We start from the raw sequence: 22,268 nt of genomic DNA, 5'->3' as shown, positions 1-22,268 counted from the left end.
ACATGTTATTTGTTGTAAAATTGATGAATGTCAATTTATTAATAAATGTGAAACATATAAACCCAAATCATCTGATCATGACTTTTCTTTATTAACCCTCTGGGGTCTGAGGTGTTTTCTGGGCCTGGAGGTGTTCTGACGTGCTCTGACATTTGTGCTTATTTCTGTTACTTGTGACATTTTCATGGCTAAAGTCTGATTACACTGTATTCAGCACAAACTCTGCTACAATAATATATCAGCAGCATGTGTGTAAAAGTTTGTTGTTTTGAGATAATGACATTTATGCGTGGTTTGTGAAAATACAAAAAAAAATTCTCACTGAAATAAGGTCATGAAACCCATACTGATTATTTCTTCACAAGACTTTTGAAAATTGTATGACGTAGCCTAGAATATTTGCTCTAAAACTATGTGAAAATCATCCTGACTGCTCATTCAGATAAGACAATATATTGATTTAAAAAATGTACGACGCGTTTTGTGTGAAAAAGCTTTATGTGTAAGCTTTTCACACCTGAGAAAGACAAAGACACTCCTCTAACGGCCCTATTAGGAGCTATCAGGCCCTATCATTCTGAGCAACCTTGCACAAAGAATGAGATTTAAAAAAGAATGGCTTTTAGATTTTTTGGATTTATTTACAACACAACGTAATCCAAAGATACAAAACAAATGACAAAAAAGCACTCATTGAAAACAATTATCCAAAGACAGAGACCTTTTTGCCATTCCTAAAAACATTGTACATACCTTTCATTTCCAAGGTGTTTGATTTTCACTTTACCATGTTCATGTACACTCATGTGAATGTTGAAGTCAGCAGGAGTGGCATCTGGGCCCTGAAAAAAAAAAAAAAAGTGAACATACTGATATCAAGAGAAACTATAGGCCTGCATGATTTTGGGAATAAATTTTAGATTTTTCTGATTAAAATTGCTTTTTAAATTCACAGAATACACACATACACACACACATAAATGTTTCCAACAATATATAATATAATGAACACCAGGTTTGTTGTGCCTTGTAGGCATTGGCTATGCGCAGTGCAGCATAAAATAATAATAACAATAACCATAGCAGCCTATAAATCTTCCAAAATATTTCAGTAACAACTAAGCTAGAGAAAAATATATTGATTATCATGTTACTTCAAATGTTTCCATTCGTTATGATGATATGAAATGAGATAATAGTAAAAACATGAAGCCGTTTGGTGCTTTTCAAACGCGATCCAAAATATGATGCATTCAAATATAAAACATTATGGTTACCGTATCTACATTTGAGCAGATATCCACAAACACAGTAACAGTAAACACGGGTCTAAATATTATAATATTCACCATATATCTAGCAACAGTTCAACTGCAATGTGAAATTTATGCAACAATAACAAACTAATATGTAAGAATTTCTTACCTTACATCTTTCTTGTCTTCAAATCGCGTTCTTCTTCTTCTGAGGTAATTCCAATGTAAGCTCACGGCACGTCTTTCAAACTTGATTCTTTTAAATGAAGTAATTTATTTAAAAAACAAATATTCTCTACTGTAATCTGTAAGAAAAGAGCGAGATGTCAGTCGTTCTCATCTCATCTAATTATTTTTTATGTGACCCCGCCCACGGAGAGCGCACGCTATTCAAACGCAAATGACAGAGGCAATCGATGCAAACACTGTGAACGCCCCCATATCAGCTCGAGAAAACACATTGTACTTGTTTACACCGTCTCGCAGCGCTGTGAGGAATAATAATAATAATGGAAAATGTACCTCAGAAGTGCTGGTATTTCGAGGAGCAAGGATCCGACTGAGCTGAGGAATACTGTAGTAAGTTTTTTTTCCTTCTCAAGATAGATAGATAGATAGATAGATAGATAGATAGATAGATAGATAGAATCTTTATTGTCATTATACACGTATTGTACAACGAAATTGGATGCAATCTAATCAGTGCAACATTTAAACAAAGTACAAATATAATATACAAATAAAATAAATAAATAAAATCACAATAAAAATTCTAAAAAGAATAAAAGAATAAAACGCATATCTCCCAAAAACGCAACAGATCAATACACTTTATAATAAATGATTCATCTCCTAATACTGTATTTCAAATTGTGTTTAGTGCTGCTATTGCTTTTGGATAAAAACTGTTTTTTAATCTATTTGTTCATGTCTTCATTATCCTGTAACGTCTCCCAGAGGGCAGCAATTCAAACAGGGAATGTCCGGGATGGGATGGATCCTTTAGTATGTTTTGTGCTTTTTTGAGGCAGCGCAAACTATAAAGATCCTTTAGGGAGGGGAGAGGGCAGCCAATAATCTTCTGGGCGGTGGTGACGACCCTCTGGAGTGCTTTCCTCTCTGTCTCTGTGCAGCTCGCGAACCACACACAGATACAATAAGTCAGTATGCTCTCTATGGAGCAGTGGTAGAAAGACATAATCACTTTTTGGGTCAGATGGTTCTTCCTGAGAATCCTCAGGAAGTAAAGTCTCTGCTGTGCCTTCTTAACCAATACTGTGATGTTAGTGCTCCAGGTTAGGTCCTCCTCTATGTACACGCCCAAGAACCGGAAGTCCGGGACCCTCTCCACACATTCCACGCTGATGAAAAGGGGCTGAATATCGATTTTATTTTTCCTGTAGTCTATTATCAACTCCTTGGTTTTGGTGGTGTTGAGGACCAGGTTGTTATCCATGCACCACACAGACAGCCGCTCCACCTCATCTCGATAAGCGGACTCATCTCCCCCCGAGATGAGTCCCACTACAGTGGTATCATCCGCAAATTTAATGATACTATTTCTGGAGTGAGCAGGGGTACAGTCGTGGGTATACAGAGTGTAGAGCAGGGGGCTCAGCACACAGCCTGTGGGGAGCCAGTGCTGAGACTGAGAGCTGATGAGATGTGGGGGCCTACTCTCACCCTCTGGGAGCGATCTGTCAGGAAATCCTTAATCCAGCAGCAGATTGAGTGAGGTAAACCCAGATTGACCAGTTTAGTAAACAGTCTGTGAGGAAGTATGGTGTTAAAAGCAGAGCTAAAGTCCACAAACAGCAGCCTAGCGTAGCTCCCCCGCTGCTCTAGATGAGTCAGAGCCGTATGGAGAGTTGTGGCTATGGCGTCCTCTGTAGACCTATTTTCTCTGTAAGCAAACTGGTGTATGTCAAGCATGGGTGGGAGGTTAGAGATTATGTAAGACCGCACCAATTTCTCAAAGCACTTCATAATGATGGGAGTTAGTGCCACTGGACGGTAGTCATTCAGGCTGCTGATGTTGGTCTTTTTTGGCAGTGGAACTATGGTAGAGGACTTCAGGCAGGCTGGGACGGTGGACTGGGATAGGGACCGGTTGAAGATCTTGGTAAAGACCCCAGCCAGCTGGTCCGCACATTCCTTCAGCACCCGTCCCGATATGGCATCGGGTCCCGCAGCTTTCCTCGGATTCACCGCCCTCAGTATGCGCCTCACCTCATGCTCCTCCACAATGAGGATGTGGCTGCTATAGACTGGAGAATGTAATATGGTTGCCTCCGGTTTCTCCGCCTCTAAGTGGGCGAAGAAGTGGTTCAGCTCCTCCGCCAGCGAAGCATCACCGACTGCAACTGTGCGGTTTCCGGGTTTGTAACTGGTAATGTGCTGGACCCCCTGCCACATCTGCGTTGTGTTATTGCTGTTGAAGTAGTCCTCAATCCTCCTTTTATAAGCAGCCTTGGCCTTCCTGATGCCTTTTTTCAGGTTGGCTCTGGCAGCGCTGTATTGTGTCCCATCACCAGACCTGAAAGCAGTGTTTCTGTCCTTGAGCAGACACCGGACTTCTTTCGTCATCCAGGGTTTCTGGTTAGGATATATGCGGGTACACTTGTCCACAGTGACAGTGTCCAGGCAGTGTTTAATATAGCACAATACATTTGTTGTGTATTCCTCCAGGTCCTGATGCTCAAAAATGTCCCAGTTCGTTCTCTCAAAACAGTCCTGCAGCTGATGAGAGGCACCTTCAGGCCATATTTTAACAGTCTTTGATGTGGTAAGAGCACTTTTCCTGAGCGGGGTGTATGCCGGAATTAAAAGCAGGGAAATATGGTCAGACTGGCCCAGGTGTGGAAGTGTATTAACCCTGAACCCTTGTTTGATGTTAGAATAGGCCTTATCCAGTGTATTTATTCCTCTAGTAGCACACCTTATGTGCTGATGGAATTTAGGAAGTACCATTTTTAAATCAGCATGGTTAAAGTCCCCCGCTATGATGTGAACAGCCTCAGGATACATGTTCTGTTGCCTGCTAATGGTGTTATGTAAATGTCCAAGAGCTGAGTTAGCAATGGCATCCGGTGGAATATACACGGCAGTTACTATGACAACAGTAAACTCCCGGGGAAGATATATGGGCCTGCATTTAACAGTCACAAACTCCAGATCCGGGGAGCAGTGACTGTCTACAGTCTTAGTGTTAGTATACCAACCGCTGTTAACAAACAAGCATACCCCCCCACCTTTGTTCTTACCGGAGTCTCTGGTCCTGTCATGCCGGTGAATTATGCGGCCTGCTAGCTCGATAGCTGAATCCGGGATAAGTGGATGAAGCCATGTCTCTGTGATTAACATAATGCAACAGTCTTTAATGTCCTTATTCATTTCAACCTGTAGCTTCAATTCGTCCATCTTGTTTGTGAGGGACCTCGCGTTGGTGAGAAATATACTAGGAAGCAGCGGCTTGTGTGCCCGCATCCGTAGCCTCGCTAGCACGCCGGCCCTGCAGCCTCGCTTTTGCTTCCTATACCTGCGCCGCCTCAGTCTCCTGCCTGTGGGAATGGTAATCCATGGAGAGCCCGGGCGCCTGGCTGTGTCCACCGGGATATCATGGAAGCCGAAAAACTCGGCTGTAACAAACTGCTCACTGCGTAGTCCTATTTTTAGGAGATTGTGCCGGCTGTAGGTGTTGTTTGCCCAGCAGAATGTTGTCAGAACGAATAACAATACATACATAAACAGCCAAACAAAGCACTGAAAAGTAGAGCACTGAGCCGCTGCGTCTATGCGCGCCGGCATCTTGCTATAACGCTACAGTACAGTGAATCGCGTTTCTGTGTGAATGAATGAACGGCAGAGATGCGCGCTGTTTACCACTGCTCATTTTGTTGACTAGATTTGAGTACAGTTTTTACTGTAGAATATACTGCCACATCAAATAAGCTTTTGTTTAGCAATTTCTGCTCATATGTTATATATATATATATATATATATATATATATATATATATATATATATATATACATTTATTTATATATATATATATATATATATATATATATATATATATATATATATATATATATATATATATATATATATAAAATACTATTTTTGTCAAAAATGAAGTCATCAACTAAGATGTTAGCTGTTCCAATGTTGGCTATATTCAAACTAATGAATACATATGATAAAATGTAGGCCTATAATAATTTTTTTACAAAGAAAGAGTACACTTGAAATATTGTTGAAATTGTAATTGTTGTAATTGTAACCTTTTTAATAAAATAGCAAAACATATTTACAAGATAGATGTAAGCAAAATCTTAAATGGTCAATATAAGTCTTCTTCTAAATATATATTTTGTCCTTGCATTCATTCTTGTGGCTGAAGTGTCACACCTGAATGAATGGCTCATTATGCAGAGTCATTACGCATAATGGGTGGGACATTGTATTCTCAGGTGTAAACCACTCCTCGTTCACGCCCCCCTCGCATATTGGCTTTCCAAGCAAAACCTGTCTTACACAATTTAAATCAATGTATTGTTTTATGTGAATGATTAGGCAGGATGATTTTCACATCATTTCGAAGCCAGAACTCGGAAAGTCTTGTTGACACATATTTAGTATGTGTTTTGTGGTCTTATTTCAGCAACTTTCATTTTTATTTTTTTCAATAACCACGGATAAACATTATTCTCTTAAAAATTCAAACATATACATGCATGCTGATGACGTATTATGGTAGCCCTGTTTGTGCTATATAGAGTGAATTTACACCTTTGCCATTAACATGTTTATAAATAACTGAAAAAAGCACAAATGTCAGAGCATGTCAGAACACCTCCAGGGCCCAGAAAACCCCTCAGACCCCAGAGGGTTAACATTACCTCTTGGGGATACTGACTCAAATCCGATGGCCACAAATCTGCACTCACAAACTTCTTTACCACTCCTGTGACATCATCCATGTCTTGACCCTTCCTCAAATCACCTCTAGTTAATTGTTCCAACTGCCCCATTCCAAGATTATTTGCAAAAACGTATAGCTTAGGAATACCTTCTGCAGGCACCCCCAACCTGTCAACTAGTCGCTCTGCATTGGCTGAGTTTCCCAAATGGATACATTTGCATATTCCTTTCACCTCAACCTCTGAAAGATGTTTCCACATATCAGTATGCGAGTCATTCCAATGCCTTAATAGTAGATCCAAATCAATGTTTGTATGACCAGGACAGCAAGTCGCCAAGGCAGCAAGCCATCTATGCCCAGTGGCATTGAACTTTCCAGTGGTCAACACATAAGTAAGCGGATTGTTATCCGTCACAGCAGTAAATTTCACACCATACAAATAGTGATGAAATTTCTCCACCACCGCCCACTTAAGGGAGAGAAATTCAAGCTGTTGAATATGATAACTCTGTTCGACAGTATTGAGCCCTTGGCTAGCAAATGCAACGGGACGTAGCCCCTCAGGACACACCTGATTCAACACAGCCCCCAGCCCCTTCAGGCTGGCATCCATGTGCAAGACATATGGCCTTTTGGATCAGCGAATGCTAATACAGGAGCATGAGTCAAACAGTCAATGATCTTATGGAAGGCTTCAGTGCAGGAATCAGTCCATCTAAGACCAAATGGTTCTGACTCATGATGGTTAGTTTGATCAGAGAGAGACTTTTACTTTTTTGCTTTCCTAACCAGAGGATACCCCTTGGTAAGCTCAGTCAAAGGCTTAACTATAGCAGAGTAGTTTGCTACAAACCTTCTATAATAGCCACAGAAACCCAGAAAAGACCGGAGAGACTTTAGATCAGTTGGATGCGACCACTTAGCAACTGCTTCGGTTTTATCTGGGTCAGTTGATACTCCATCTGTTGAAACTATATGACCGACATATTTGACCTTGTCCAGTGCTGCTGGTAGTGATGATTCTGTCTGACCAATCAGTGATCTGCAGTGTTTTCACGTCACATTTTAGGATCGGTATGGCACGCTTGTAACCTCAACAGAGGTGGTACCATTTAAAGCGAGTCGTACCGAGCAGTGGAAAAGCGCCACAAAGTGAGCCGTACCATGCAGTGGAAAAGCACCATTAGAAGCAGTAGCTGAAGTGGAGGGCAGCCGCCAGCTGGTTAAAGATCTGATAGATAGAAATCATGAGATCAGTCAGCACCTGTCAGTGTTTAGCCATCAGCTCCTGTGTTTAGCTCCTGCAGAGCTAGAGCTGTATCATGGTGTTGGACTGTGGTCATATGCTGAGCAACTGTGGTCAAGAGTTCTTGAGAATTAGCTGTTTCTGGGCATTATGTGGCTTGGTTATTCTTTCAGCACCGGGACTTGAACTCGAGTCTCTGGCACAAAAGTCTTACTTTCCGCCACTGAGCCACAGGAAGGGGTTGAACCCAATAGGTAGACTCTCTTAGGCCTTGCTTACACTGTCAGTGAAATGTGACCCAATTCCGATTTTCTGCTCATATGTGACACAGATCGGATGTGTTCTATGACTGTGTAAACAGGAAAAAAAACGCATGCATTCAGATATTTCCAGATCGGTTTCAGGCCTTGTTCATATGCGGAAATAAATCAGATATAAATCAGATATGTGCCAGTGCGACTGTCATGTAAACAGGCAGATCGGATTTTCTGACGCATTAGGCAATGTCTCCGCGGTTTAATGGCAAGATCAACCCCGACACGCATCTGCAAAGGGACGGATGGCCCGATGAAATGTTGTCGTAGTAGGAGAGGAAGGTGGACAAATGTTGACACAACATATCAAAGGTTGGCTTGCTCATCCTAAAATTTCGGACCCACTGCTTCTCGTTAACCCCCTGAGGTCGGCAATCACGCCGGCGTGATCTGCTCGCTTTTTTCCTTATCAGTGCAAAAGAGAGTTAAAATACTATTTTGATCTTGATTTTGACATACTTGTGTTATACATCCATCGATCCTGTTAAGTGTGTTTTTTTTTGTGTATACTCACAATAAAAACAAATTGTTGTGCTTTTTGCCAAATAAAGAGAAATAAACATGAAGCGAGTTCTGCCTTCTCTCTGTCAGTGAAGTCAATTCTGAAACGCGTCCGAAAATGAACTGTAACTCAGCGAATACTCAGTCAAACAGTCACACAGGCACACAGGCATGAAGCTTGAATTCTCTTCTTTTAAATGAAGTATTTTTTATAAAAAACAAATATTCTCAGTTTATGTAATTTGTATGAAAAGGGAGAGATGTCAGTCGTTCTCATCTCAGCTCATTATGTTTTAATGTGACCCCGCCCACGGAGAGCACGCGCTATTCAAACGCGAATGTGAGGCGATCCATGCAAACCTTTGAGCCCACTTCAGCTAGAAAACACACACCGCGAGTTCACTTTCAGACTCATGTACTTTAAGACGCTGTGAGGAATAATACTATCTTGATAATAATCCTGGAAAATTTACCTCAGAAGTTCTGGAAGTTTAATTTCGAGGAGTAACAGATCTAGGTGAGGAAGGTCAGTTATATATTTGCTTTGTTCTAATCGCAAGTGTCTGTACACGCAAAAAGACTGTTTAAATATGAATCGCGTTTCTGTGTGTGAATGAATGAACAGCTTTTAGCAAACTCTATTGCTATACTGAGATGAGTAAATATCGACTACGAAGTTTTTACTGTAAAATACTGCCACATCAAATAAGCTTAAAATGTTGCCAATTTCTGCTCATGTGTTAAATGTATATATGTTTTGTCAAAAATAATCAACTAAGATTGTATAACCTTTTTAATAAAATAGCAAAAATATATACAAGGATAGATGTATACAAAATCTTAAAAGGTCAATATAAACCTTCTCTTTAAATATTTTTTATTGTGTTTTAATAGTGACACATTTGGGTAGAGAATATATTCCAAAACTTTCTGAAAATACAGTATGAGAATTAACTGCACAATTACTAGAAATTTTTATCTTAGATATTATACAATTTGCAAGCACAATTTGTGAAAAAAAAAACAACAACAACTGTGAACCAATTATATATATATATATGTTAGTCCTTGCATCTTTTCCTGTGGCTTAGTGACACACCTGAATGAAAGTAGGGGTGTAAATCGGACAGTTCATGACGATTCGATACGATATCGATTCTCTCAGCCAGCGATACGATATTTTTCGATACTTCAAAAAATTCCACGATACGATTCGATTCGATTCGATTCAGGGCTATATCGATCGATTAATCGATATTTAGATATTATGTTCACACAACCAGTTACGTTGTTATTAACTCACAAATGCAACCAAAATATATAACATGAACATTTAATTAAACTCTTTGAAAATTGCACACCCTCTCCCAATTGGGACATTTATAACAGAAGTGGTTATTTGCAAGTACTCATAAATCATGTTTTTTATTATTATTGTGCATTCCAAGTAATATCAATCAAACTGCAGCTGAGTTGTTTTGATTAATAATAATAATAACTTAAAAAATAAAGGTAAATTACAAAATTAAAGTTAATTGAAAATATGCTTTAATGTTTTTTTTTTTGTTTTTTTTTAGCAGAGCAGAGCAGATACATTCACATTTCATCTTTCTGAGTCAAACACAACCAAGTAATTGCTATGATAAATAATACAACACTCGGTTAATCTTCATAACGTTAATCTCCTCAGCTGACATATTATGTATGCCTGACAAACTTTGTTGTTGTGATTAACGTACGTACACGCAGTACAGAGAGCTTTTCCCTCACCATTCCGTTCCATAAACGAGCTGCTTTAGTAAGGTTCCGTGAAAATGTTTCAGGTTTTATTTTCCTTTTACGCCCATCTTCGATCACTTTAGTCAGCTTTGACGAAACTCCTCTTAGCCAGCGCGCGTCTTTTCAAAGTGACATCTGACCTGAATATTGCGCGCTGAGTCGCTAAAACGGACTCCTCGTGTTGTTCACCAACAAGGGTGCGAGTGCTTGTCTGTTTCTACTGTATAACATGAACTCGCGATGCCTTGACAGTGGACAATACCGGCTTTTGTGAAAAAAAAAAAACTTGTTTAGGGTTTAGTCAGTCTTGTCAGGCGTCTTTTTCAGATGAGGAGATTAACGTTACACTCCGGCAGGCGGTTGGTGAGTAAACGAAAATGTGCGCTTTAGCGGAAGGATGTTACGTGTCGTGATAATGTGGAGCGTGTCAAAATAAAGGTATCGATATTTTAAGTGTGGAATCGATGCATCGTATCGTTAGACGTTATATCGATGCATCAATCCATATCGATGTATCGTTACACCCCTAAATGAAAGGCTCATTATGTATGCGGGCCCCATTGTCTCCTCAGGTGTGAACTACTCTATATTCATGATGATGTAGGATCGTTGACGCCCCTGCGCATATTGCCTTTCCAAACAAAAAGTGTTTTACAAAATTTAAATCAATGTATTGTTTTATGTGAATGATTAGGCAGGATGATTTTCACATCATTTTGAAGAAAAAACCCTAGGCAACAAAATGCATTATTCAAATATTTAGTATGTGTTTTGTGGCCTTATTTCAGAAACTTTCATTTTTAGTTTTTTTCAATAACCATGCATAAACATTATTCTCTCAAAAATACAAACATGTACATATATTTTGCTCACATATTATGGTGGTATCACATATCACATGTTTATGCTAAATAGAGTGTAATTATACCTTTGCCATTAATGTTTATAAGCAACTGAAAAAAGCACAAATGTCAGGGCATGTCAGAACATCTCAAGGACCCCAAAAACACCTTAGACCCCAGAGGGTTAAAGCCCGCCACGATCACAAGAAAGTGTGTATCTATAGCACAAATTTTATTTCTCGTGCCATTTATACGCCAAAAATAGTTTTTGCGTGCATATGATACGCACTTTATGACGTATATAAATGAAGATGACTTGACTTGACTTGACGTGTAATACACACGCACTCCACGCACACCCTAATCCTGCCCAAGGGGTTTATAGTGCGTAATATCAAATGCAAATATACATTTTTTGCCATATAAATGGCACGAGAAATAGAATTCGAGCTATAGTTACACACTTTTATGAGATCGTGTTGTATGTACCCACTAGTTCTGAGATCTCTCTCGCACACAAAAACTGAAGCATTTACGTAGGCTGCAATGATGGCTCTTTTTGTCTTCATCCGCTTTGAAATCATGTTGATGTTTGTTTGGCATATATTGCAAAGCTAGCATCAAGCATATTTCGTGTTCGTCCATCTGTGCAAGAACCCCTTTAAGCATGTGCAATGTTTCAGATAGTATGTCAAGTGTAAACACATGAATCGGATATGGATCACAATTGAAAGAACATGTAAACGGACAGTTGAAAAAAAAAAAAACGGAAATAGGCAACAAATCGGAATTGGGCATCAAGACCTGCAGTGTAAACGAGTCCTTGGATGAATCAAAACAGTTTATTTAAAAAAAGGAAAAGGGTACAAAAAAAATCTTTCTTCATGGCAATCACAAAAACAGAAGAATATCCAGACCAAAAAGGATACAAAAATCCAAAAGGAAAAATAACAATCTCCAAAACAAAAACTCAGGAAAAAGATTCCTTAAACAGCAAAAAATAAACTCAGGACGATCTAGTGATCTAGTGATGGGATGGTTGATACTGGGGCTCCGATGCTCAGACGTAGTTGCTTGTATTGAAATTACAATACCACGTGACTGATGATGTTTGAAGCTTTGAATGTCATGCAGTATCGGAATGTCGGGACAGCTGGTTTGAAAAAATTGGCTCTTCGCGACATCATGTGATGCATAAAAGGGGAAATTGGGACTTCCGGTGATGGAGTAACGAGACAGACGTGTCTGGTGACCGCTCTCCGAAATTGAGGAAAAATACCCACCAAAACTCGACGATATATTATCCATTAATAGAATAAGTTAAACATTTGTGTGGGGTTCAAAATATCAAAGGCCAAAAAGACGCAAAATGCCTAAAGGAGACAAATCATTAACCGCGCCAAAAGCTAGCAACGCATCCGAGAAAGCAAGCGCGAGCCCGGGCGGAACTAATAAAACTTCAAGCACTATATTGGAAGCAATAGAAAAGCTTAAATCCGAACTGAAGGAGGACAATGACAATCTAAGGAAAGACATCAATGCCCTGCACCAGGAGATGGGTAATAAACTCGACAACCTGACGGAGGAAATGAAAGGTCTGACTGAAAGAATGGAAGAAGCAGAGAATCGTGTGGGACGTGTTGAGGACTTGACGCTGGATTTGACTGAAGTGCTGAATGAAAGCATCAAGCGACAGAGGAGTATCCAAAACAAACTGACCGATCTCGAGTCCAGATCACGAAGGAACAACATTCGCCTTTTCGGGGTAGGAGAAGGAGAGGAAGGGAGGTCGGTGACACAATTCGTGACTGATTTCCTCAAGCGTGAGTTACATCTGCTAGCGGACTTAGATCTTAAAATTCAGCGAGCCCACAGAATCTTCGCAACCAAGCCCCGGCCCAGTAATAACCCAAGACAAATTATAGTCAATTTTCAAGAATATACTACAAAAGAGTTAATCCTCAAAGAAGCGTGGAAAAAAGGACGCATTCAGTTAAACGGGAGAAACATTTATTCTGACCATGACTATGCAACTGAGATTGTACAAAAGCGCGTGGCTTATAAAGAGATTAAGAAAGTGCTTAAGGAAAAAGGTGTTCGTTTCCAAACACCCTACACGAGCATACGAATCCATTGGGAGAGTGGAGTTGGAACATACAGCAGCGCACATGAAGCGGGGATGGAGATGCGGAAGCGGGGCTTGGAAGTGGAGGTGCCGGCAGCGGTTACGGAAGACGTCGCTATGGAGACTCGACTACAGAAGTCCTTGGGATGGCAGCGGGAGGCGCGTCCGCGGCGAGAGCAAAGAGTTCCTACTGCGCAGAGGGCAAAAGAGAGACTGATGGAGTTTCAGAGAAGCGGGAAATAATGAATGAAGAGGAGCGTTTGCATCATTGATATAGGAAGGCCTTAGTGATTCACAGGACTGAAGGAGAGGCACCAGAGAAGGAGTTAGGACGTTGGACACTTAGGATGGAAGTAGTTTCCAAACCTTACATAGGGCCCTCCCCTTACGGGAGATACTACCCTAGGCCTACCGACGGGGCCCTGTTGGGAGAGACATTTTTCCCTTTAAGTTGGAGGTTCAGATATCCCTTGTTTCATTATCTTTGCTTATTTTATTTTTTATACTCTTTTGTTTTTGTTAATAGTTCCTGTTCACTTGTGGGGTCTACTGCAAAAATGTACTTAGGGCATGAGTGGGTCAAGTAAACTGAAAATAGAGACAATAAATGTAAATGGTCTGGGTAACCCGATAAAGAGGAGTAGGGTGATAACAAAGTTGAAAAGGAATAAAAGTCAAGTGATATTCATACAAGAAACTCATATGTCTAAAGAAGAACATGAGAAATTTAAAAAGCTTGGTTACATAAATTCCTTTCATAGCTCTCACAAGAATAGCAGAAGGAGAGGAGTTATTACCCTAATTTCAAACACTGTTAATTTTGAATTAACGGAGGAATGTTCCGATAAATACGGTAGATACGTGATTGTTAAAGGGAGGATTGACAATACGGTTGTCACATTAGTCAATGTGTACGGTGAGGAAGACAAACCATTCTTTAACTTATTGTTTGACAAAATATCAATAATGAGTGAGGGGATTTTGATATGTGGAGGCGATTGGAACACAATTTTGAATTACACTAAAGACACAACAAGCACTAAAAGACAAAAAAACATCAAATCCAAGAATCTCAATATTTTAATAAAAGAAGCAGGTTTGTGTGACGTTTGGACAGTTCTGCATCCTTTACAGAGAGATTATACACATTATTCAGCTGCACATAAGGTACATTCTAGGATTGACTACTTTTTGATGAATACTATAGATAGACATCGGGTAATAGACTGTGAAACTGGAATAGCAGATGTGTCAGATCACAATGCTATTTATTTAACTATACATCTTGATAGTCCAAGCAAAACAACATTATGGAAAATGAATGTTAATATTCTTAATAATCAAACCGCGGTGCAAGAAATCAAAAAAGAGATTCAAGACTGTATAGACAATAATAAGGATGAACAAATAGAGCCAACAATATTATGGGACACTATAAAAGCAGTGATGAGAGGAAACCTGATCTCAAGGCTTGCTCACTTAAAAAAAAAGAAAAGGCTACTACAAGCTGAATTAGAACAAAATATGAGAAAATTAGAAAAACAACAGCATACAGATAAGTGATAAATTGGCTGGAATGATAAAAGGAATCAGAAATCAATTAACAGACATGGCAAATGAGGAAACCGAAAAGAAGTTGAGATTCACAAAACAAATATTTTATGAATCAGGTCCCAAAGCAACCAAAATATTAGCAAAAAGATTAAGATCACAGCAAATAAGGAGCTCAATTAACAAAATCAGAGACCCAGAAAGTAAGGACATAAAATATGAACCTGAGGCAATCAAAAATATATTTTATAAATATTATAAATCCCTATACAGTTATTCAGAACAAGTAGATACAAAAGAAATTGAAGATTATTTGGCGGAATTAGATCTCCCTTCCATGGGAACTACTCAAAATGGTTCATTAAATTCACCCATTACTAAAAAAGAGCTCGATAATGCTATCAGCAGATTAAAAAGTAAAAAAAGTCCAGGTACAGATGGCTATCCTAACGAATGGTATAAAGTGTTTAAAGAAGACCTTGCCCCTCTATTGTTAGAATCTTTCAATTGGACACTCCAACATGCAAAATGCCCTCCTTCATGGAAAGAGGCTATGATAACAGTCATACTAAAGGAAGGAAAAAATAAAGAGTTATGTGAATCTTATCGTCCAATTTCCATTTTGAATGTTGATTATAAATTATTCACATCAATTATCGCTAGAAGATTAGAAAACTTCCTCCCAGATCTGATAGATGAGGATCAGACGGGTTTTATTAAAGGTCGTCAAACGCAAGATAACATTAGACGCACATTACATATAATTAATGAAGTTAATAAACAGAGCATTCCTACAGCCTTAATAAGTCTTGACGCGGAAAAGGCTTTTGATAGAGTCAGCTGGAATTTCCTTTTTGCGGTTTTGAAAAGATTGGGTTTTGATAAAACTATTATTAAATGTATACAGGCCTTATATGATAAACCAGTGGCTAGAATTCAAATAAATGGCGACTTAACAGACAGATTTGAGCTCTCCCGTGGAACAAGACAGGGATGCTGTCTGAGCCCCTCCCTATTTGCCTTGTTCATAGAGCCTTTGGCTCAGTATATTAGACAAAGTAAAGAACTTAAAGGAATTATAGTTGCTAAGGATGAACATAAATTAGGTCTCTTTGCAGATGATATTATTATATATCTCAGTAATCCTGATCATACGTTTCCTAAACTATTAGCGTTACTAAAAGATTTTGGAGGGAAATCTGGGTATAAGTTAAACATTTCAAAAACCCAAGTTCTCTGTATAAAATACAGACCAGCTGACTCAATCAGACGAACTTACAAATTAAAATGGGACTCAACAAAAATAAAATATTTAGGTGTTTATCTGACTAAAGAACTAAACACATTATATGAGGCTAATTATAATAAGATTAATGAAGTTATACAAAAAGATTTGACAAAATGGGCAACACTAGTAATGGATTTAAGCTCAAGGATAGAGGTGATAAAAATGAATGTGTTGCCTAGATTGCTGTACTTATTCAATTCTCTACCAATCTGTATACCAAAAACTCAATTTGCTAAATGGGATAAACAAATGAGTAGATTTATTTGGAAGGGGGCAAGACCAAGGGTTAAACTCAAAACTCTACAACTAGAGAAAAAAAGAGGTGGACTTGCCCTTCCAAACTTTAAAGAATATTTTCTAGCTGCCCAGTTGAGATATGTAATTTATTGGTGCTCATCAGAATACTACTCCAAATGGAAACAAATTGAGCTTAAGGCGAGACACGGCAGGCAAAAACATAGTTTTTTTTTTACTGGTCAATTTTGAGATTTTTGGATATTTGTCTTCAATAACATGTCTTCTTTCAGACTGTGGTGAAAAAAAGTCCGAAATACACATTTAGGTCTTTATTTTATTACACTTTGTCTGTTTGCGTCTGTAGATTTCACGTAAATTCAACAAAAGTTGTTGTTGTAAATCCTCCCGCCGATCCGCGATCTCTGTCTGCTCTCTGTCTTCACAGGCACGGCTGGAAAGCTCTCTCTTCACTGTACAATGCTGTTGGATCCAAATATGGTCATTTCCTTTTTATCAGCAACCAATCGCGAAAGTAAAAGGGCTGAATGCGCAATCTCATTGGCTGATGATAAATCTTTAAAGCCCGTTTTCTCAAAATGACCTTTCTCTCATACTCCAAGTCCGAAATCTCCACTTCAGTAGCACCTATGTACACCAAACTTTCCAGTCTTGTACCTAGTTATATTATGAAGACATTTACAGAGGGATTTGTAAATATATTATTCCTAGCCTGATTTATATAACATTTTATTCCAAAAAACATGCCGAAAATAATTTTTTTAAGGCTATTGACAGTATATTCTGATTTACAGGATAACAGAAGTAGATATGCATAAATCCCTCTGTAATTTTTTTCCCATCTAATATGTGAACACAATGAAAAAAATATTTTTAACCTGGCTTTATCCAATTCTCAGATTTGCAAAATATATGCAAAATAGCGCACATTTAATTAAAAATTGCCTAATTTGCATATTTAAACATTAAATTACAGAAAACTTGTAATACATTTTTTTCTCATCTTAATGTAGGTAATCAACTGGGAAAGTTTCATGGTGATATCTGCTAGTTAAAAATTTTACCCTATTCACCTGTAGTGTCTCGCCTTAATTACGGAACATGCCAACCACAAATGAACCAAATCCTATAGTAGATACAACAATTAAGATCTGGTGGGATATACTGAATAAATACAAAATGGAGGGGGATTGTAAGTTATTGATTTGGCCATTGTGCTCCCCAAAATTCAGAAGCGGTCAGATGGATAGCACATTTACAAGATGGACTTACAAGGGAATCACTGCAGTGTGCACATTAACAGAGGGAAAAAAGTTTAAATCCTTTGAAAGCTTGAAGAGGGAATTTGACCTAGAAAACTCTGATGTATTTAGGTATTTCCAACTAAGACATTTTTATAATATAGATATTGAAAAGCATCTCTCTCAAGAGGGTAGTGAATTAATAAATATGATCGCTGGGGCATACAGACATTTACCTTCAAAAACTATATCCAGGCTGTACAAATGTTTACAAAATTACAATAGGTTTGACTCACTAAGCATAAAACAGAAATGGGAAGTAGAACTGCAGCTTAAATTGTCAGAGAGTGATTGGCATTCGATCTGCCTTTTTCATCAAACGTCTACTAGCTCCAGACAATGGAGAGAATTTGGTTGGAAGAACCTGGTGAGATACTTTATTACACCCCTCATTAAAAGTAAACAGTTAAAAACCAACCAACAGTGTTGGAGACTCTGCGGGGGGGTCAATGTAAATCATTCTCATGTATTTTGGTCATGTATAAAAATTCGCCCCTACTGGGAATCCATTGTAACAGAAATGGAAAAATTTTTGGGTTATAAAGTGCAGAATGACCCACAGACTTTGTATTTAGGCCTGTTAACTAAAGATGCTGTTTTAGCGGAAGACGTTTATTTAATCAAAATTATGTTGATATCATGTAAGAAAGTTATAACGAGGAATTGGTTGAAAAGTGAACCTTTGAGTCTGGACCAATGGAGGAACATCATGCAGGAAATATTTGCAATGGAAAAAATGACCCATGACCTGAGACTGGAAGCAAACAAATGTAAAATTCGTTGGTGGAAATGGACTTATGTAACTCACTCAAATGTATGAAACAAATGGAAGATCTGTATTGGTAGTACCCATCTATGGTTATTTTTCTTTTTCTTATTTATTTATTTTTATCTTTTTTTTCTTTTTTTTTTCTTGTAAAAATTAAAAAATGCTAAAATAAAGAGTTAAAAAAAAAGGGAAATTGAGGAGGGTTAATTATTTAAATGAGTTAACAATATGCTTCCCTATAACATAAATTGTAAAAAAAAACAAAAAAAACCCACAAAATATTTTTAGGCTTCTCACGTCAAATATTAATGATTGTTCTTGTACATGTTATATTATTGATTGATATGTGAATCCGTTGACCAGGCTACACATGACATGAGTTGTGGTCTCATTGCCACAAATTATTTAGATGAGACTAGATAGAACATGGTCATATGCTTTTTCTGCTCTGCTATGATCATCGCATCGCGGAACTAACGGGGAAAACGAGAGGTGGTGGATTGTGTTTCTACATTAACGAAAGTTGGTGTTCAGATGTAACAACACTGAAGAAGATGTGCTCTCCTAATTTAGAGGTGCATTTCATAAACTGTAAACCTTTCTACTCGCCGCGGGAGTTTTCCTCGTTCATTCTCGCGAATGTTTACATTCCTCCAGACGCGTGTGTGAGCGCGGCGCTACAACAGCTGGCTGAACATATAGCTGAAATGGAACAAAGGTACCCAGACTCTCTTTTAATCATTCTTGGGGATTTTAACAAAGCAAATCTCTCCCGTGAACTGCCAAAATACAGACAGCATGTTACATGTCCTAGCAGAGACAGTAATATATTGGACCACTGTTACACCACGATAAAGAATGCGTATCACTCCGTCCCACGGGCAGCTTTGGGGCTCTCTGATCACTGTCTGGTTCATCTTATACCGACCTGCAGGCAGAAACTGAAATCAGCTAAACCTGTAATAAGGACTGTAAAAAGATGGACCAACGAAGCAGAGCAGGATCTACAGGCCTGCTTCGATTGCACTGATTGGACTGTTTTTGAAGCTGCAGCCACCGATCTGGATGAGCTCACAGATACTGTAACATCATATATCAGTTTCTGTGAGGATACATGCATTCCTACCAGGACATTCTTATCATTCACTAATGATAAACCATGGTTTACTGGGAAACTCAAACAGCTTCGTCATGCCAAAGAAGATGCTTACAGAAGTGGGGATAAAATCTTGTATAACCAGGCCAGAAACAGACTGACAAAGGAGATCAGAGTTGCTAAAAGAAGCTACTCTGAAAAGCTGAAAAAACAGTTTTCAGCCAACGACCCGGCATCAGTCTGGAGAGGCCTGAGGAACATCACCAACTACAAATCACCATCCCCCCCATCTGTGGAGAATCAACAACTGGCTGACACTCTCAATGCATTCTATTGCAGATTTGAGAAGCACAGACTCACACCTCACACCCGCTCTGATGTGCACTTCACACATCCACCATCACCTCCTGCAACCCCTCTCCTCCCCCCTCCTGCCATCCAACCTGAGCTAAAGGTCTGCGTGGAGGACGTGAGCCGAGTCTTCAAAAAACAGAAGACTAGGAAAGCTTCAGGCCCAGACGGCATCTCATCTGCTTGTCTAAAATCCTGCGCTGACCAACTGGCCCCAGTCTTCACGCAGATCTTCAACAGATCATTGGAGCAGTGTGAAGTTCCCTGCTGCTTCAAACGCTCCACTATCATTCCGGTGCCCAAAAAAACTAAAATCACTGGACTCAATGACTACAGACCTGTCGCCCTCACATCTGTGGTCATGAAGTCATTTGAAAGACTGGTGTTGGCCTATCTGAAGGACATCATTGGACCCCTGCTGGATCCCTTTCAGTTTGCTTACAGAGCAAACAGGTCTGTGGATGATGCAGTCAACATGGGACTGCATTATATCCTGCAACATCTTGACAGACCTGGGACTTATGTACGGATCTTATTTGTGGACTTCAGTTCGGCCTTCAATACCATCATCCCTGATCTTCTCAGCCAAACTGACTCAGCTCTCCATGCCATCCTCAATCTGTCAGTGGATCTCCAGCTTCCTGACGGACCCTCACCATCAGCACTGGCGCCCCCCAAGGGTGCGTTCTCTCCCCACTGCTCTTCTCCCTGTACACTTATGACTGCACTTCTAAAGACCCCTCTGTCAAGCTCCTGAAATTTGCAGACGACACCACTGTCATCGGTCTCATCCAAAATGGTAATGAGTCTGCCTACAGACTGGGGGTTGAACAGCTGGCTGTCTGGTGCAGCTATAACAACCTTGAGCTGAACACGCTCAAAACAGTGGAGATGATTGTGGACTTCAGGAGGAACAGCCCATCACTCCCCCTACTCACCATCATGAACAGCACTGTGGAAGCAGTGGAGTCATTCAGGTTCCTGGGCTCTACCATCTCTCAGGACCTGAAGTGGGCAAATCACATTGACTCCATTGTGAAAAAGGCCCATCAGAGACTGTACTTCCTCCGCCAGCTGAAGAAGTTCAATCTGCCACAGGAGCTGCTGATCCAGTTCTACTCAGCTGTCATTGAGTCTGTTTTAAGCACTTCCATCACTGTCTGGTTTGGTTCAGCTACCAAAGCGGACATCAGCAGCTTACAACGGACAGTCCGGACTGCAGAGAGGATTATTGGTGCCCCCCTGCCAACCCTCCAGGACCTGTACTCTTCCAGAGTGAGGAAGAGAGCAGGTAAAATCATCACAGACTCCACTCACCCTGGACACCCCCTGTTTGAACTGTTACCGTCAGGACGGCGACTCAGATCACTGGCCACAAGAACATCCAGGCACAGGAACAGTTTCTTTCCACAGGCCATTTCCCTTCTGAACACTTAACATGCCCCCCAAGCAAATGCCTGTAAGTGCAATACTCCCACTGTCTAGTGCAATATTTTCTAACTCAGGTGATATTTATATCTATATTATTCATACTACAAAAATACTGTAAATATGTTCATAATCTGTAACATGCACTAGACTCCCACTGTCTAGTGTAATACTCTCTAACTCAGGTGATATTTATATTTATATTATTCATACTACTCAAAATACTGTAAATATGTTCATATGTAAATGTTTATTCGGACTAAACCCAACTGTGACCCCACTTTTTTTACTTTTATACTATTTTTACTTACTTTTTTTTTTTCTTTTTTTTTTTTTATATATATCGTCGCTGCCCGATGAAAATCACGTATGTCCAAAACGGTTACTTTTCAGGAAGTGAAAAAAACACCGTAATTTAAAAGCATATGAACATAGCGTTGTCATACTTGGTATGGCATCTTTAAATGTAGCCATATTCTTGCCAGTGTAATGATATAATCCACATTTGACCAAAATCGAGTTTAAATGGACATACGTGCATATTTTACAGTAACGGTGGTCGATACGCGTTCTTCCGATCATTAATTAGAATGGCCAAGTCGCGTTTCATATTGACAGATGAATACGCTCAGTTTATTAAATAGCCTACGTCTCAGTTTATTAAATACGCTCAGTTTATTAAATGTCTCTTGCAAACTATGAAGGGACAATGAATCAATACACTCATTGCTGACCCCAGGGCCGGCGCGTCCATATAACTAGGCAATTGCCTAGAGCGGCACTTTTGTAAGGGCAGCAAAATGTGTGCCAACCGGGAATGAACAATTCACAAAATAGGCTAGGCTATATGATCATATATAATCATACATAATCAGAGAGTTGATTCTTTATTTAAATTTAATTTTTATTTTTTTAAATTTAGTTTTTTTCTTTATTTAAATTTTGTTTTTCTTTATTTAAAATTAGTTATACTTTATTTAAATCTACCCTTTACTGTCTCAGTAATTTATTAGTCAGAAAAATATTAGACTACCTTAAAAGTATTGCTTAAGTTAACAGACCCGTGCGTTAACATCTCCACAATAAACAGTGACAATTACTTCGTCTAGACCATTTACTGGTAAATAACAGTTGTGAATATATTGCGAATATATAATAAACTTGAACAGTTGTCAAAAACAAACGTTTGCTGATACTTTACCTCACAGAGTTATTCGGCTATCCAATGCTGAGCTTCCAGA

The 22,268-nt window shown here is 39.1% G+C and overlaps 1 long non-coding RNA gene across 1 annotated transcript in view; it reads right to left on the bottom strand.

Moving 5' to 3' along the window:
- Window positions 1-192: 192 nt before the first annotated feature.
- Window positions 193-22,268, bottom strand: part of LOC308689647 — a 1,235,845-nt gene continuing 1,213,769 nt past the window's right edge. Inside the window, exon 4 of the long non-coding RNA XR_014030028.1 lies at window positions 193-517. This is a non-coding gene — a long non-coding RNA (uncharacterized lncRNA). The remainder of the gene's footprint in view (window positions 518-22,268) is intronic.

Source organism: Scardinius erythrophthalmus (genome assembly GCF_964197995.2).
Source record: "Scardinius erythrophthalmus genome assembly, chromosome: 4".
Lineage (NCBI taxonomy): Eukaryota > Metazoa > Chordata > Actinopteri > Cypriniformes > Leuciscidae > Scardinius > Scardinius erythrophthalmus.
This window is presented reverse-complemented; position numbering and strand designations above follow the sequence as displayed.